The following is a 17,645-nucleotide window of genomic DNA, read 5'->3' on the forward strand; positions in this document are numbered from 1 at the left end:
TAACCTATTGGAAATAATTGCACCATAATCTTATTGAAAATGTAAAAATGATGTCACATCTGTTTGTCAAATGTGAATCTCCATTAGCATAAGAGTCCACCTTTTGAAAACCACTAGTCAAGAAAAGCATGACCTTGTTAGAAGTCAACTCTTTGAACAAGTGATATTAACAAACATTCATGTAATGGCACACAGGTAACTCAGCCATGTCTTTAAACTGCCAAGGATAAAGACATGCCGATACAAAGATATATTTGGTTAGCAGAGGATGGTTGTTTCTTTGAAGATGTAATTTGCAGTTGCCCAAAAGATATACACTCCCTTGAAACCTCATATGCACTTAGAGATAAAAAAACAAAGTCTTCTTTGAAAAATAATGTATCTTGTTTACTCACAAACACCTTGTATTAATTTACCATATAGGCACATTTCTTATTAAAGTTCAGTCATAGATAGGATGTAGGTTTCTCTGTGCTGAGAAACACAGGCTATCATTCTATCAATAGTCCATAGTTTTCAGGTATAATAGTACACACTGAAGTCCACTGCTTTCATTATTTATCTATTTTTGTGTCAGGAGTGACTTGAGAAATGCAAGTGGCTTCTGGCATGAGAAAATTGGCAGCCTGCAAGGATGTTGCCCAGGGGACACCCGGATGTTGTTGTGGTTGTTTCTGATGTTTTACCATCCTTGTGGGAGGCTTCCACACATGGGGAGCTGGAACTGACAGAGGAACTCATCTGCACTCTTCGCCGGATTTGAAACTCCAATCTACCAGTCTTCAGTCCTGCCAGCAGAGGGGTTTAACCCATTGTGCCACCAAACACATGCATCCACCTCCACTGAGGTCTGATGTAAACTGAATGCAAAGATGGAGTCCTGAGCATGAACCACATGTCCATAACCCCTCCCACACCAAAGAGGTTGGTCAAACTGGCATATCAACATACACATAGAATACAGGTTAGCAAATATATACATTAACAAATAAATAGTGAAAAGCTTGGAACATTGCTATAGCCAACATTTCATCATGCGTGGGATGCTAGAGGTCAAATCCCTATAAGTTGGGGTTCTTTGCAGTTCTTGGGTACCCTTTGTAGGAACCAAGCTTGCACAGTTATTGTAATGTTTTTATTAATGTAATTACTTTATATGCTTTTAATTAGTTAGTTAATTTATATGCTAAATCAGGGTTAATCCCGTTTCACTGAAAAGTCAAGCATTTGGCGATTTGTTTGTAGATTGTATGATACGTGTTTTAGCTTATTGCTGTTGGAAGCCACTTTGGGAGAATGGCAACATATAAATTAATTTAACCCAATAAAAATAACGTAATTGTGTACCTTAGTGACTCACTCCTGCTTTTGGCTTCCAGGCTCAACATGGATTGACAGATAAGGTTCATCAGCTGGAAGGCACCATTGCTGCCCTGAAACAGAAGCTAGCACAGGCTCAGTACGTCCCTCCATGTCTCTATACCCCTATTTTATGATGAAAGTTTAAATGGAGCATCTCTGATTCTTTGGGCAGGTCAAGAGTGCTTTTGATGACATAAGGGCTGCCTTTATTCTTTGTCTGAAGGCTGGAGAACCTTTTATCCTCTGGCAGGAATAGCCTGCAACTCTCATTGAATGTGTATTCCTTCATGGCTGGACTGGATGGCCTTAGGGGTCTCTTTCAACTCTAGGATTCTATGAATTCTATGAATTCTATTTTATGATTTTTCTCAATGGCTGGATGGACATCTGTCAGGAGGGTTTTGATTGTGCATTTCTGCATGGCAGAATGAGGCTGTTCTGGATGGCACTTTGGGTCTCTTCCAACTATGATTCTATGAATAAATGGATGGATGGTCATCTGTTGTGAGGGCTTTGTGTATTCCGTAATGACACAATGGGGCTGGACTGAATGACCCTTGTGGTCTCTTCCAACTATGATTCTATGATTCAGTGGCTGGATGGCCCTCTCTTGGGAGGTATCGGATTGTGTATTCCTTCATGGCAGAATGGGGCTGGACTGAAATCTGTCGGGAGGGCTTTGATTATGCATTCCTTCATGGCAAAATGGGGCTGAACTGGATGGCCTTGGAGTCTCTTCCAACAACGAGTCTATGAATCTTATCAATGGCTGGCTGGATGATCATATGTCGAGAGAGCTTTGATTGTGTATTCCTTCATGAGGAGGAATAATGGTCTGGATGGCCCTTGGGGTCTCTTCCAGTACTTGGATTCTATGAATCAGTGGCTGGATGGCCATCTGTTGGGAGGGCTTGGATTGTGTATTTTTGCATAGCAGAATGGGGCTGGATTGGATGACCCTTGGGGCCTCTTCCAACTCTAGGCCTCTGTCAGATGGTCTTTCTTTGGCTTTCCATAGGGATGCTCTCGACGCTCTCCAAAAACAGCTCTACCGCATCCAGGTGGACATTGTGGTCAAGACCAACTCCCTGCTGCTGGACAACAAATGCCTGGACACGAGGTGCAAGCTGATGGTCCCTGGGGAAAAGTTTGTGCCCGAAGTGGACACTTTCAACCGCACCACTAACCGCACCCTCTTGCCCCTCAAGAGCCGCCAGCTGGCTTAATACAAGGGCTCCTGCTCCCTATTATTGCTCCCTTGAATTTGGGAAATTTGCACCACAGTCCCTTGCAGCGACTCTTTGTTGTGGCAAGTACAGCTGGGATTTCAATTGCACACAAATGAAATAAATTTCTCTTTCTCTTCCCCTTGACCCCTATGGCTTTGGAAATTTAAGAAAAAGTGATCCTTGATAAATAAATCCCATTAATAAAACGTGTCTGGTCCTTAAAATTCATTCACCCTTTGCAATGTGGTTTGCAGACAATCCAAAGGAATGCTTCTCTCCTCCCGACATAAGACTACAGTAGACACTTAGTTAACCGGCACCCCTGGGGATTGGTAGATGGTGGATAAAGGTAGTTGCTTGAGAGTTACTATTAATAAGGGCTACTATACCCCACCAAAGGTAGTAACGGTAAATGTTTTCCCCTGACATTAAGTCTAGTTGTGTCCAACTCTGGGGATTGATGTTCATCATTTCTAAGTAGAAGAGCCGGAGTTGTCTGTAGACATCTGCAAGATCATGTGGCCAGCATGACTCCAAGGAGTGCCGTTACCTTTCCTCCAGAGTGGTACCTATTGATCCGCTCACATTTGCATTTTTTTTTAATTGCTAGGTTAGCAGAAGCTGGGATTAACACCGGGAGCTCATGCCGCTCCCCGGATTTGAACTTGTGACCTTTCAGTTAGCAAGTTCAGCAACTCAGCAGTTTAACCCACTGTGTCACCACCGTCCACCCAATAACATACCAAAACCACAATTTACTTGATTTTATGAATACAGTAATTGAAAGCAAATAAAGACAAACTTAATATAAGACAGTTTAACTTTATTATAAAAACAGTTTTGTGGATACAGTATGCAATATAGGATTATTAGGGTTGCTGTGACTTTTCCGGGCTGTATGGCCATGTTCCAGAAGCATTCTCTCCTGATGTTTCACCCACATCTATGGCATCCACCCTCAGAGGTTGTGAGGTTTGTTGGGAACAAGGCAAGTGGGGTTTATGTATCTGTGGAATAATGTCTGGGAAGTGATAAAGAACTCTTGCCTGTTTGAGGCAAGTGAGAGTGCTGCAATTGATCACCTTGATTAGCATTGAATAGCTTTGCAGCTTCAGGGTTTGGCTCCTTCCTTCCTGGGGGAATCCTTTGTTGGGAGGTGATTATCTGGCCCTGATTGTTTCCTGTCTGGAATTCCTCTGTTTTTTGAGTGTTGTTCTTTATTTACTGTCCCAATTTTAGAGTTTTTAATACTGGTTGCCAGATTTTGTTCATTTTGATGGTTTCCTCTTTTCTGTTGAAATTGTCCACGTGCTTGTGGATTTCAATGCCTTCACTATGTAGTCTAACATGGTAGTTATTAGAGTGGTCCAGTATTTCTGTGTTTTCAAATAATATGCTGTATCCTTCACTTGCCTAGTTTCCAACAGACCTCACCACCTCTGAGGATGCGTGCCAGAGATGTGAGCGAATGCTTCTGGAACATGGCCATACAGCCTGGAAAACTCACTCCAACCCAGTGATTCCGGAAATGAAAGCCTTTCACAACATAAAGGATTATTTCTTTTATGTCGGAATAGCTTTAGTAGCCTGAAGAATGTCTCAGCCCCTTTTACTCGCTGTGATAAAAACTAAAAAAATTACACACGTCTCTTGCTTTAAATAGAAACAAAAATATAGTTCTATTCACTGTAGATCAAAAACACAAAGCAAAACAGAAGAATTGTTTGTACTAATATACAACAAACAATATATCCAGCGAGTCATCTACTTTACACTACAATATGCAAACATATAGCAAAATAATACAGTCTCTTTACTTACTTACTTACTTACTTACTTAGGCGATCCCTCATAATCTGAGGATGATGGTCCTCCAAGTGTAATATCCTGGCAGTGGGTCCGTAGGTGACTGTGGAGCCCCATTTTTGATCTGCATCTTCTCCCGCAGTGAGGGAATTGGTTTCCAGGAGGAAGGCGGTCCCGGTCGGGGTGGCTTCACGCGCCTTCATCTTGGCACATTTCTCTCTTTCACCCTCCATTCGTGCCTCTTCAAATTCTGCAGCACTGTTGGTCACAGCTGACCTCCAACTGAAGCACTCAAGGGCCAGGGCTTCCCAGTACTCAGTGTCTATACCAGAGTTTTTAAGGTTGGCTTTGACCCCATCTTTAAATCTCTTTTCCAGTCCACCAACATTCCGTTTTCCATTCTTGAGTTCGGAATAGAGCAACTGCTTTGGGAGACAGCGGTTGGGCATTTGGACAACATGACCAGTCTAGCAGAGTTGATGGTGGAGGACCATCACTGGTGGTCTTTGCTTCTTCCAGGACGCTGGCATTTGTCTGGATTTTTCGGAGGCAGCGCTGATGGAATCGTTCTAGGAGTTGCATGTGACATCTGTAGACTGTCCACGTCTTGCAGACATATAGCAGCTTTATAAACAAGCACCTTGGTCTCCCTACAAATGTCCTGGTCCTCAAACACACTCTGCTTCATTCGGAAAAAATGCTGCACTCACAGAGCTCAGGTGGTGTTGAACTTCAGTGTCAATGTTGACAAAACCAACTCCTGTATGCTGATGACAACATTGTCTGTGCGCATTCAGAAGAAGACCTAAAAGCTACTCTAAACACCTTTGCAGAAGCATACGAGAAGCTCGGTCTGTCATTAAACATCAAGAAAACCAAAGTCCTCTTCCAGCAGTCACCGGCCAATCTCTCTCCAATGCCAAAGATACAGCTTAATGATGTAACATTAGAAAATGTTAACCATTTCCACTACCTTGGCAGCCACCTCTCTTTACTTAGTTATCAGTAGAATGTCCTTGTCTTGCCATAAACAAGCAGTTTCTCTGGTACTCCAAACTGCTTCAGTCTTCAGCTTCAGGACGCTGCGTAACCCCACTCCCAGCAACAGCCAAAGGTTTCTTCAGCTCAAAGTGAGCCATCCAGCTAAGCCAAAAATGCAAAGCTCAAAGCTTGCAAGCCTTAATGTCTTGTTATATGCTGAAGCAGATAACACATCCAATTAACTTGTGGCAGCTGTAACACAAAAGGTTCTGATCCTCCCTGTTAGGAAAAGCCTGTTGCAAAGCCCTACTACCAACATTTTTGCTACTATGGATTTCTTCAGGGGTGGCTCATCATAAAAGAGAGATCCCAATGGACAAGTGGTATACTTACAGACACTTCCTAATTACACAAAATAACATCTGGATCTTGAAATTTTTAGAAGAACTAAGATGGGAGGGGAACAGCTTGTCTTGGTTCCAGATAATGGACAGCTACAAGGACGTTAAACAATTGAATTCACATCACAAGAGTCAACATGGGAGATAATGATGTCAAGAGAAATAATAATAATAAAGATAATATACCAAAAACTTTTAGAATAGAACACAGAAACGGAATTAATAAAAGAAAATATGATCAAATGGGCAAAAGATTTTGGTCACTCAATTTTACTAGAAGACTGGGAGAAAACATAGAAAATAAAAACGAAATATTCAAGATCCATAAATGAAATAGAAAATTGGTACAAGATGTTTTTAGGTAGCATCTAACACCCCGGAAGTTAGCAAAGTACTATAAAGAACAAAATAATAAATGTTGGAAATGTGGAGAAGAAGTGAGCACTTGCATGAGGACCCACCTCCTGGTGGACCTGCAGAGAAGAAATATTGGTGAAAAATACATGAACACTCCCAAAAAATACTAAAATTGAAGTTTAATCTGAAACCTGAATATTACCTTCTAAACATGACAGATTTTGAGATAGGGAAGAACAAGGATAAAATATACTAATATCTTACAACAGCAGCAAAGACGATATTAGGTCAGAAATGACAATTAAAAGAAATCCTGATAATTGAGAACATGGATTGCAAAAATTATGGACTACAAGAACATGGACTCTTTTCTTTTCCAGGACCAGAAAAGCAGGTATAAGACAGATTGGTCATCATTGAAAGATTATCTTCAGGAAAAGAAACTTATACACTCCATATTGATAGAATAAATATATCAAAACAATTGTAGCTTATAGAAAGGAAAAATTAATAGAGAAAATAAAATAGATGGAATGCCACGAGAGTAGTGAGAAAAAGAAGACCAAAGAGAAATGGAAAAGGCCACACATAAACTCCCTGTGGAATGGACCGGGAGACAAATGACCCTCCTCCATCCCTAACCCCCGAGCCTATTCACACTCCTCCCTACCCCTCTTTCCCTCTCATTTTTCTTTTTTTCTCTTTCTTTCTTTGTTTGTTATTCTCTATCCAACCCCCATTAAACCCCCTACCCCAATGTATTGACCACAATTTTATGTATTGAAAACTCTCATAATAAAGATGATAAAAAAGAGTTCTGGTTGCTCCAGTCCCGGTTAATTGAGAGTCTACTGTATAATTCATAGTTAAAGCAATGGTATTCCCCATAGTCACCTACGGATGTGAGAGCTGGACCATAGGGAAGGCTGAGCGAAGGAAGATAGATGCTTTTGAACTGTGGTGTTGGAGGAAAGTTCTGAGAGTGCCTTGGACCACGAGAAGATCCAACCAGTCTATACTTCAGGAAATAAAGCCCATTGGAGGCTCATTGCTCATTGGAGGGAAGAATAGTCGAGGCCAAGATGAAGTACGTTGGCCACATCATGAGAAGAAAGGAAAGCTTAGAGAAGACAATGATGCTGGGGAAAATGGAAGGAAAAAGGAAGAGTGGCCAACCAAGGGCAAGATGGATGGATGGTATCCTTGAAGTGACTGGACTGACCTTGAAGGAGCTGGGGGTGGTGACGACCGACAGGGAGCTCTGGCGTGGGCTGGTCCATGACTTCACGAAGAGTCGGAAACGAGAGAACGAATGAACAACAACAATCTGTATAATGAATCAGAAGGCGTTTCATGTTTTGCAGATCCGGTTTTGATTCAACAAAGATGGAATGGAAAACGTATTTACGGTTATGGGTACATCCACACTCTGGAATTAATGTAGTTTTGACATCGCTTTAATTGCCACGGTTCAATGCTATGGAATACTGGGAATTTACTTGCACATGCCTCTAAGAACCCAAAGTTAATTTAATGCAACCTCTTCTTAATGCCTCTTCTTAATGCCTCTTCTTAACCTCTTCTTAATGCAACAGCCAAGTTTGTGGAGATCTCATGGGAGTTGTAGTTTTACAAGGTCTTTAGCCTTCCCTGTCAAATAGTCCTGGTTTCTCACCAGTACAACTCCCAGTATTTCCTAGCACTGAGCCAAACTGCATTCATTTTACAGCATGGACTTGAAGGCATCCAGGCACAGTGACGTCATGTCCTGCTATGGGGACCGGCCGCAGCGGGCCGTGCGTCGACGGCGCTGTCGTCACCCTTGCACATGCGTAGAGGAGGCGGTTTGTTTCTGCCAAGATGGCGGCGAGGCGTGCGGCTTTTTCCCAGAGCCGTTTCCAGGGCTGCTTGTTAGGGGCGCTGTTGGGCGACTGCCTCGGCGGGGGCTTCGAGGCCAATGAGTCGGTCAGCTTGATGGAGCTGCTGCAGTTCGAGGGCACCCTCCAGCCGCCCCGGCCGGCCTCCGAGGAAGGTAACGAGGGGCAATGGCATCAAGTGAAAGGCCTCACTCTCTCCCTGAACTCCACTTCTGGTTCTGTTCTCAAGGCGGAAGGAGAGGCAACAAGCCGCGTCTCCTTCCTCAGAGTTGATTTGAAGGCAGGCAAGGGCAACTTTTAAACTTTGCTAAAACAGAGACCTCTTTTTCCTTCTTCTCCCTCTTCTTTTTCTCTCCCTTTCACTCATACATACGTCCCTCCCTTCCTATCATTTCTCCTTTTTCTTTTTTCCTCCCCTCTCTCCTTATATCTTTTCGCCTTTTCTTATTCGTCTTTCCTTTCTGTCCTCCATCCCTTTTCGTTTCTCTCTCTTCTCCCATCCTTTCTTTCCCCCTTTTCCCTTTCTTTCCTTCCTCCCTACACTTGTCACCTACTTGCAGCCTAGCCTCTCCCCTTTCACTCCCAGTGACATCATAGCATAGAGGGTCACTTCGCCTCGCCACAGCCAAACTGCTTCCTTATAATAATAATAATAATAAAGTAAAACTTTATTTATATACCGCACGATCTCCCCAAGGGGGACTCGGGGAGGTTTCCAAGTAACATCATCAAAACTACAGAGTGAACAGCATGGCATTAAATTAACAAAACAACATTAGCATAAAGTTATTACAACAACACACATATATTAAAAATAACCCTGCCTGTTCAGAGCAGTTAAAAGGTCAGGCCAAGGCTAGTGTAAACTCAAAAATGCAAACTCCTTCTTTTCCTTTCACTCTGCTCTGGATTTCCATGGCTGAGCAGAGTTTCGAACTCTCTTTTCTAGAGTCATAGGCTGCTTCTACACATGTAGAATGAATGCAGTTTGTAGTTTTGCAGAGTTAATTGAATACAATCTGAAACCTCATCAGAAGTTTTTGAAGATCTCGTGGGAGTTGTAGTTTTACTTGGTCTTTAAGCCTTTTCGCCCCAAGAGTATTGGTGCCTCACCTAGGATTCCATAGCATTGAGGCATGGCACTTAAAGTATGGTCAAAAGGTGTTAAATCTACAGGGTAGGTAGATGCACCCCTAGTCCAACTCCCAAGAGCCATATTTTGGGTGTGCCTACATTCATTCCAATTCAAAGTCACCAACCCACATGCAGACTTCTGAAGATGTCCAGGTTGCTTCATCTGGCAAATGTTTTATTTATTTAATGTATTTATAGTAAGTATTTATACACTCTTCAATCATAAAGGCTTTCAAAGCAGTTCAAACATTGTTAACTTGCTTTCAGACTTACATTCTAAATAAAATGTGACTGAGAAGGAAAAGGCAATGGCAGTGTCCCATATACACAGTTGTTTCTCCTTCTGAGGCCTGAACAGTGGCAGTTATAATGGAGATAGGGTCTTTCATTTGCTTCCAAATGTGTCACAGGGCAAATTCAGCCTAAACGTTCCCTATAAGGCCAAGTGACTGAACTGAGGCTGTCGGATAGACTCAATCAAGGGAGCCATGGGCCTGAGTGCAGGACCTGAGCTAGGCAGTTGTTAACTTTGAGATGATCTGTTCTATGAAATTTATTAATTTTAACTGGTATGGCTCAATGCTATAGGATCCTGTGATTTGCAGTTCGGTGAGGGGGCAGCACTCTTTGGCAGACAAGGCTACAGGCTTTGTAAAACTACAGCTCCCAAAATTCCATAACATTGAGCCATGGCAGGTAATTTGCTGTTAAAATGCATTTGTTCTGCAGTGTAGAATTATGTGCCCTTTTGGGATCTCTTATTCATAGGGTTGCCTTAACTCAAAGCTGACTTTGTGGCAGTTAACAATGAAAACGTACCTCTTTTGTGTTCTGCTGTTCTGTTTTTTCTGCACCATTGACTTGAATGTTGCACTGGTACCTTGTGCCAGCTGTTAGGATTTCTGAGAGTTGAGAACCAAAACATCTGGGGACCCACAGGTTAAGAACCACTATCTTAAAGTGTATAGAGCAGTAGTGTTTGGTGTTCCATATCTAGGGTCCACATTCACTTCCAAACTGTTTGGGATACTATTCAGATGATTTTTAAACTGCAATTGGCCTAGCAAAGCAAGAAAGAGTCTTCACTTTTTAAATAATTGTATGTGGCATAATTGTTCTAGGTGCCATTTGTGATGTAAGCTAGGGATGCCCCTACACAATCTCTCTCTTTTATACCAACATTCCTTTGCTTCCTGATCTTTTCAAAAATAAACTTGAAACAGCTCAACAAAACAAATTGCAGTCTCCCTGCTGTAGTACACCTTAGGTTGGAGATGTGTATGATCCAACTCAGCTCAGTCATAGACAGGTAAATATGTAGTGGCTTGTACCTTCCACATAGATGAATACACAAAAAGGTATTGAGGTCTGAGTGGAAATAATTAGCTTCTTGATGCTTGATTCCTAGAAGTCCTCATCTATAGTGATGACACAGCCATGATCCACTGCGTGGTGAACTCTCTACTGGCCAAGCGGGACTTTGATGAAGTGGATATGGCAAAGCAGTAAGGAGAGAGCTGTCATTTCAGCATGAGATCTTGGCAAGAAACATTGAGAAAACTCGCCTTCTGGGTCATTTTTTAAAATTCAGTGCAGGACATACTGGGCTAGATTAACTGATGACTTTGAATGTTTATGACACTGCGTTTAACTCAACCTTTCCCATTTTTTACATCAATGAGATGTGACACTGGAACTATTTTTGTGGGTAAAGTGGTGTTTCAGTGCACCTTTTCTCCACCTCTTAGAACAAGCCATCTCATAGTTTGTGTAAGCAAATAGCAGTGAAGGTACCTAGACTCATCAGTCGCAGAGTTTCTTCCATATTTCCCTCTATGTATTGAAGGCAGATGCTGGCAGCTATTTTGCATGTGTTGTCAAGCCACATATCTTGTATGCATCAAGAGTGACTTGAATAGGATTCACACTGAATGTCACCTTAGAAGTATTTGCCATGGTGGTCCATGCTCTGGTTACATCCCTAAGAGATTACTGCAACATGCTCTACATGGGGTTGCCTTTGAAGACTGTTCAGAAACTCCAAATGGTCCAACGGGCAACAGAAAGATGGTGCACTGGAGTGGCGTAAAGGGAGCATACAACCCCCCTGTTACGCCATCTCCATTGTCTGACAGTCTGCTACCGAGCACAATTCAAAGTGCTGGCTTTGGCCTATAAAGCCTTAAATGGTTCTGGCCCAACTTACCTGTCCAAACGTATTTTCCCCTATGAACCATCTTGGAGATCAAGATGTCTGAGGAGACCCTGCTCTTGGTCCCTCCTATTTTGCAAGGCATGACTGGTGGAAACGAGAGACAGGGCCTTCTCAGTGGTGGCTCCTTGGCTGTGGATCTCCCTCCTCAGTGATGTTAGATTAGCTCCCTCCCTCCTAACCTTCAGAAAGAGAGTGAAAACGTGGCTCTGGGTTCAAGCTTTCAGAGAAAACCCATAGTTCAATAGACTGATTGGAATTATGTGCAATGATTACTGGAATGACCTGGATTATGACTGCGAATAGCGTGGTTTTACAGTGATTGTAATGTTTTAAAATGTTTTAATGTATTTCAGTTTTGATCCTAATTTAATTTGAATGTTTATTTTAATTGTACATTGTTGTTAAGGCATTGAATTGTTGTCTATCTGTAAGCTTCCTTGACTCCTGCTTCTGGCTGAGAAAGGCGGGATATAAATATATTAAATAAATAAATATTTGTGTTAGTTTCTTTAATTGCTAGATATGTTCATTAGTCCAGTAAAGAATGTGACTTTTCGAAATCTGTTGGAAACTTTGGATCCCATTGTTTTAAAATCTTAAACTGTGGTGGGAATCATGCAGACATATAGCCAATAATGTTTCTCTGTGTTCTCTAGCCCTCTTGGATCATCCATATTGCAAAATTGGTTGGGTGGGGGGGGGGGGATAAGTTTTCAGCCAATTAAGGGTGTGGTTTTAGGCATGTTGTCTGGATGGCAGCCAGAGTAGTCCCTAATACTCAAACATTCACACACATACATAATCGCTTTCAGTCTCAGGTTGCTTCTGATACATTTTAAAAAAAACACTCCAGTCTGGTTTTGTAGGATCAGGAAGACCTGGAAATGCCCCTCCAGCCTTCTGCATGAATCCACCCCTTCTTTAACCTTGTAGAATGTCAATCAAATGTATTACAACTTGTTCTTATTCTGGCAGTTTTGCTTAGGGATATAAGAGGGACCCTGACCGGGGCTATGGAACTGGTGTGATTACAGTCTTCAAGAAAGTCCTCATCTCCAAATGCAGAGATGTGTTTGAAACAGTAAGAGAGCAGTTTAATGGGAAAGGCTCCTATGGAAATGGTGGTGCAATGAGAATGGCGGCATCCCGCTAGCTTACTCAAATATTCAAGATGTAAAGAAGGTATGCAGACTCTTTGCAGATTTCTTGGCTGTTACAGGCTGAGTATCCCTTATTAGGAATTTCAAAATCAGATACTCCAAAATTGTCCACATGGGCAGCTGAGATAGTGAAGCCCTTACTTTCTGATACTCAAGTATATTAAAACTTAGTGTTACTAATATTAAAATTACCCCAAGGCTATGTGTAAAAGGTGTTCATGAAACATAAATGGTTTTTGTGTTTTGACTCGGATCCCATCGCAAAGATGTTTTATTGTATACAAATATGCAAATATAGGTATTTCAGAATCTGAAACAACTGAAATCCAAAACACTTCTAGTCCCAAGCATTTCAGATAAGGGATGCTTAACCTGCATTTCTGTGAAGTGGAAAGACTTCCACAGAGTGACCAGATCTGGATGTTTAACTTGGCATAGTTGGCTTATGCATGAGTCTGTGGGGGCCACTTTCTTGGTAATCTTTTGGACCATTTTTAAGGGGCAGGAATTAGGGTCCATGTAGCCCTGAGAGGCCCGTGATATCTTTGCCCACCCCCGCTGCAAGGTACAATGCTTTGTTTTGGTGTTGTCTTAATATAACTTCAAGGAGGTATGACTATTATCCCTAAATGTTGTCACTCCCCTCCTAGAAAATGTTTCCTATTGCCTAAATAGTAACTTCTCTCAAAAGACCATCTGTTCAGCTAACATGAATGTTTAGACGTCTCTACATAATTGCTACTGAGATTATATTTTATAGTTATATCAGAGTAGGTGTCTTTTTATTTAGTAACTTGCATTCTCCAGGCATTATGGAGAATTGTAGTTGTAACCATCTGTTGTTGTGAAGTTACATTGGGATACTGCTTCCCTGTTTTACAAATGGGTGGCAAAGACTAAATGTATTGATTGTGATGTGATGTGGCGGCAAAAAAAAGGCAAAATCCCATTGGCTTTTTTTGCCGCCACAGCACATTGCTGGCTCGTGGACAGAAAGTTAAACATGAGCCAACAATGTGATGTGGCAGCAAAAAAAGCCAATGGGATTTTGGCCTGCATCAATAGGAGCATAGTGTCTAGACCTAGGGAAGTAATGCTACCCCTCTATTCTGCCTTGGTTAGACCACACCTGGAATATTGTGTCCAATTCTGGGCACCACAATTGAAGAGAGATATTGACAAACTGGAATATGTCCAGAGGAGGGCGACTAAAATGATCAAGGGTCAGGAGAACAAGCCCCATGAAGAGCGGCTTAAAAAGCTGGGCATGTTTAGCCTGAAGAAGAGAAGGCTGAGGGGAGACGTGATAGCCATGTATAAATATGTGAGAGGAAGTCACAGGATTGAGGGAGCAAGCTTGTTTTCTGCTTTCCTGGAGACTAGGAATCTTTTAATCTTGTACCCATTGCTCTGGCCCGGCCCAGTTTTATTGTGTTTACTGTATTGTGCCTGTTGTTTATTTTGCTTTATTCTGTTTTTAATTGTTTGATTTGCTTAGATTGTATTGTTGTGTTGTGTGTTGAGGCCTCGGCCTGTGTAAGCCGCATCGAATCCTTCGGGAGATGCTAGCGGGGTACAAATAAAGTTTAATAATAATAATAATAATAATAATAATAATATGAAACGGAACAATGGCTTCAAACTACAAGAAAGGAGATTCCAGATGAACATTAGGAAGAACTTCCTGATTGAAAGCCGTTCAGAAGTGGAACTCTCTGCCCCAGAGTGTGGTGGAGGCTACTTCTTTGGAAGCTTTTAAACAGAGGCAGGATGGCCATCTGTCAGGGGTGCTTTGAATGCAATATTCCTACTTCTTGGAGGGGGTTGGACTGGATGGCCCATGAGGTCTTTTCCAACACTATGATTCTATGATTCTATGATTGTTGTACATGTTACAGAAGTCAGCAAGCACTTAAGACTGCTGAGAATTGCTGATTGTGCTATAGGTATACAGTATATATTACTAATGGCCCCCATAGTGATGCAGCAGGTTAAACCGCTGAGCTGCTGAACTTGCTGACAAAAGTTGGCAATTTGAATCCGGGGAGCAGGATGAGCTCAGCAGGATGAGCTCCTGCTGTTAGGCCCAGCTTCTGCCAACCTAACAATTCAAAAACATGCAAATTTGAGTAGGTTGGTACCACCTTGGTGGAAAGGTAATGGTGCTTCATGCATTCATGCTGGCCACATGTCCTTGGAGCTATCTGCAGTCAATGCTGGCTCAACTTAGAAATGGAGATGAGCAACACCCCCAGAGTCGGACACAACTAGACTTAATACCAGGGGATAGCTTTACCTTTACTTATGTATTGCTAGTAGTAATCCATTGCTAAGTATTTTACCTCTTTTTGTTTATTTCTTCTGCAGTTTGCTAAGCTGAGTGCTCAGTTGACCCACTCAAACTCCTTGGGCTATAACGGAGCCATACTCCTGGCTTTGGCTGTCAACTATGCTCTCCAGGGAGGATTGAACCAGGAGGAGTTTCTGGAGCAGCTGATAGGCCACATGGAGGAGGTGGAAGGTGATGACAAGTCTCTCACTGATGCCCGATCGTGAGTAATTTCAGCCCAAGGGGAGGCCTGAATTTTAATGTACTGCAAAGGCATATCTTCTATAACTTAAGGAAGAATTTGTCTTCCTCTGCTTTCTCTTTTACAGGGTGGGGTATGATGAATTGCCCTTCTCAAAGCGCCTAAAAAAGGTCAAGGAATTTTTTGGAGAAGAGCGGTGTGCCAAAATCAGATGTGGTGGGAGAATTAGATAAGCATATCCCTCCAACAGAAGTGAGGACCCTACACGCTACAAAAGTGAAGGTTCCTATTGTAATCTCTTGTGTTGAAAGGGTAGGAGGAAAGGATATGTTGTTGCCTGCTGATGGGAACTGATTTTTTTGTCAGGCAACAGCATTGCAGCTCTACACACTGTCCCCACTGCCATCTATTCCTTCCTGCGCTGTATGGAATCCCATCCAGATATCCCTGAGGAGTACATCTGCCTGCAACTGACCATTATCTACTGTATCTCATTGGGTGGGGACACGGACACCATTGCAACCATGGCCGGGGCAATTGCTGGAGCATATCATGGGGAAGAGCAGGTGCCCCAAAGTTGAAAGAACAGTTGTGAATCTTATGAGGAAACAGAGATGTTGGCTGACAGCTTGTATGATCTGAACTACAGATGAGAGAATTGGAATCTGGTGTACAGGTCTTCTTTCATGTTTGAAGGAGGTAAAACTTGTCTACAAGAGGGGATATTTCGTTAATGAAAACATGCCTGAGAAATAATGACTATGGGAGAGAGGTCTGTATTATTAAATGCGTTTGGGTCACAAACATTTTATTTAATGCAAGGTGTTAACATACTCATTGTATGGCAAAGTGTTTGGTCTGAATTTGGTTTCATATGGGTTTGCTGTGCAGGTTTTCGCCTCATAGTGATGGCAAAGCCTCACTTTTAGATTCTACAGGGGCGGGGGAGAGGAATATTTCTATGCTTAAAAAGTAAGGTGAAAATAAATTTTCAATCCAAGAGATTAATGTTATCACATCCTCACTAACGTTATGGTAAATTAATCTGAGGAAACTACAAGAATGTTATCTGCATTTGCTTGGGAGTTGCAACAGCCAAGAAGGAAAAGGTGAACTTCCTCTTTTGTGAGAGTAATTAGATTACTTAGGCTCCATTTACACTGCCATTATAATGTAGCCTGAACTGCATTATATGGTTAGTGTAAGTAAAGGTAAAGGGTTTCCCCCTTGAATTAAGTTTAGTCATTTTTGACTCTGGGAGTTGATACTCATCTCCATTTCTAAGCTGAAGAGCTGGAGTTGTCCGTAGACACTTCTATTGTCATGTGGACGACGTGACTGGATGGAGCGTCATTACCTTCCCACCGAAGGCTCCTTTAGAGGCTTTTAAATAGAGGCTGGATGGCCATCTATCGGATGTACTTTGAATTTTCCTGCTTCTTGGCAGGTGGTTGGACTGGATGACCCATGAGGTCTCTTCCAACTCAAGGATTCTATGATTCTAAGTGGTACCTATTGATCTACTCACATTTGCATGTTTTCAAACTGCTAGGATGGCAGAAGCTGGGCTAACAGTGGGAGCTCACTCTACTCCCACTCCCTGGATTTGAACCACCAACCTTTCGGTCAGCAAGTTTAGCAGCTCAGTGATTTAACCTGTGCTACCAGGGGCTCCACGGTTAGTATAGACTCAATTTGAACTGGATTATACTATATAATGCTCTTCAGTTTGCATTATAACAGCAGTGTATATGGGGCTTTAGAATCTGACTTCTCACAAGTCTTTGAAAACAAAGAGTATGTGCTGCCTTTAATTTTTTAAAAAATGATTCATGTTTGATTTGTATGAATTTTAATAGTGATGTTTACTGATTGGATCACTAAACCTGATGATGATAAATGTAAAATAAATTTTGGTTGCTGGCTGTATAAGCTAGGAGGCCAAATGGGATGCGTTATGCTGCGTTAATAGAAGGAAGCAGCTTGGGAATAGTGAGAATGGCAGTGAGGAGGAGAATCTTACCCCTTGAAGTCACTCTGGGCATGTTGAATTCAGGACAAAGGTACTTTGAGAGATCAAGGTTCGCTCGTTCTATGAAGTGTTAAAGCAGTGCTTTCCAGTGTTGTAACAATTTGTGTGTTGGGTGCAATATGTAGGTGTGTCATGGGAACATAACAAGAAATGACAAAAATCCTGTTATCTTACAAATCATATATTTTTTCAAAATATAAATGAAATGTTTTCGTGAGATATGTTGTGTCATCATACATTTTATTATTATTACAATTTTTTTTGTCATGTCAGGAGTGACCTGAGAAACTGCAAGTCACTCCTGGTGTGAGAGAATTGGCCGTCTGCAAGGACGTTGCCCAGGGGACACCCGCATGATTTGCCCAGGGGACACCCACATGATTTATTGTTTTATTATCCTTGTGGGAGGCTTCTCTCATGTCCCCACATGAGGACCTGGAGCTGATAGAGGGCGCTCATCTGCCTCTCCCTGGATTCGAACCTGCGACCTGTGGGTCTTCAGTCCAGCCGGCACAGGGGTTTAACCCATTGCGCCACCGGGGGCTCCTATTATTACAATG

At 42.1% G+C, this 17,645-nt stretch overlaps 1 pseudogene; it reads left to right on the top strand.

The window, feature by feature from the left end:
- The first annotated feature begins 7,982 nt into the window (after positions 1–7,982).
- Positions 7,983–17,304, top strand: LOC137095396 (ADP-ribosylhydrolase ARH3-like; annotated as a pseudogene).
- The last annotated feature ends 341 nt before the right edge of the window (positions 17,305–17,645 follow it).

This window comes from Anolis sagrei, chromosome Y (assembly GCF_037176765.1).
Source record: "Anolis sagrei isolate rAnoSag1 chromosome Y, rAnoSag1.mat, whole genome shotgun sequence".
In the NCBI taxonomy this organism is placed as follows: Eukaryota; Metazoa; Chordata; class Lepidosauria; order Squamata; family Dactyloidae; genus Anolis; species Anolis sagrei.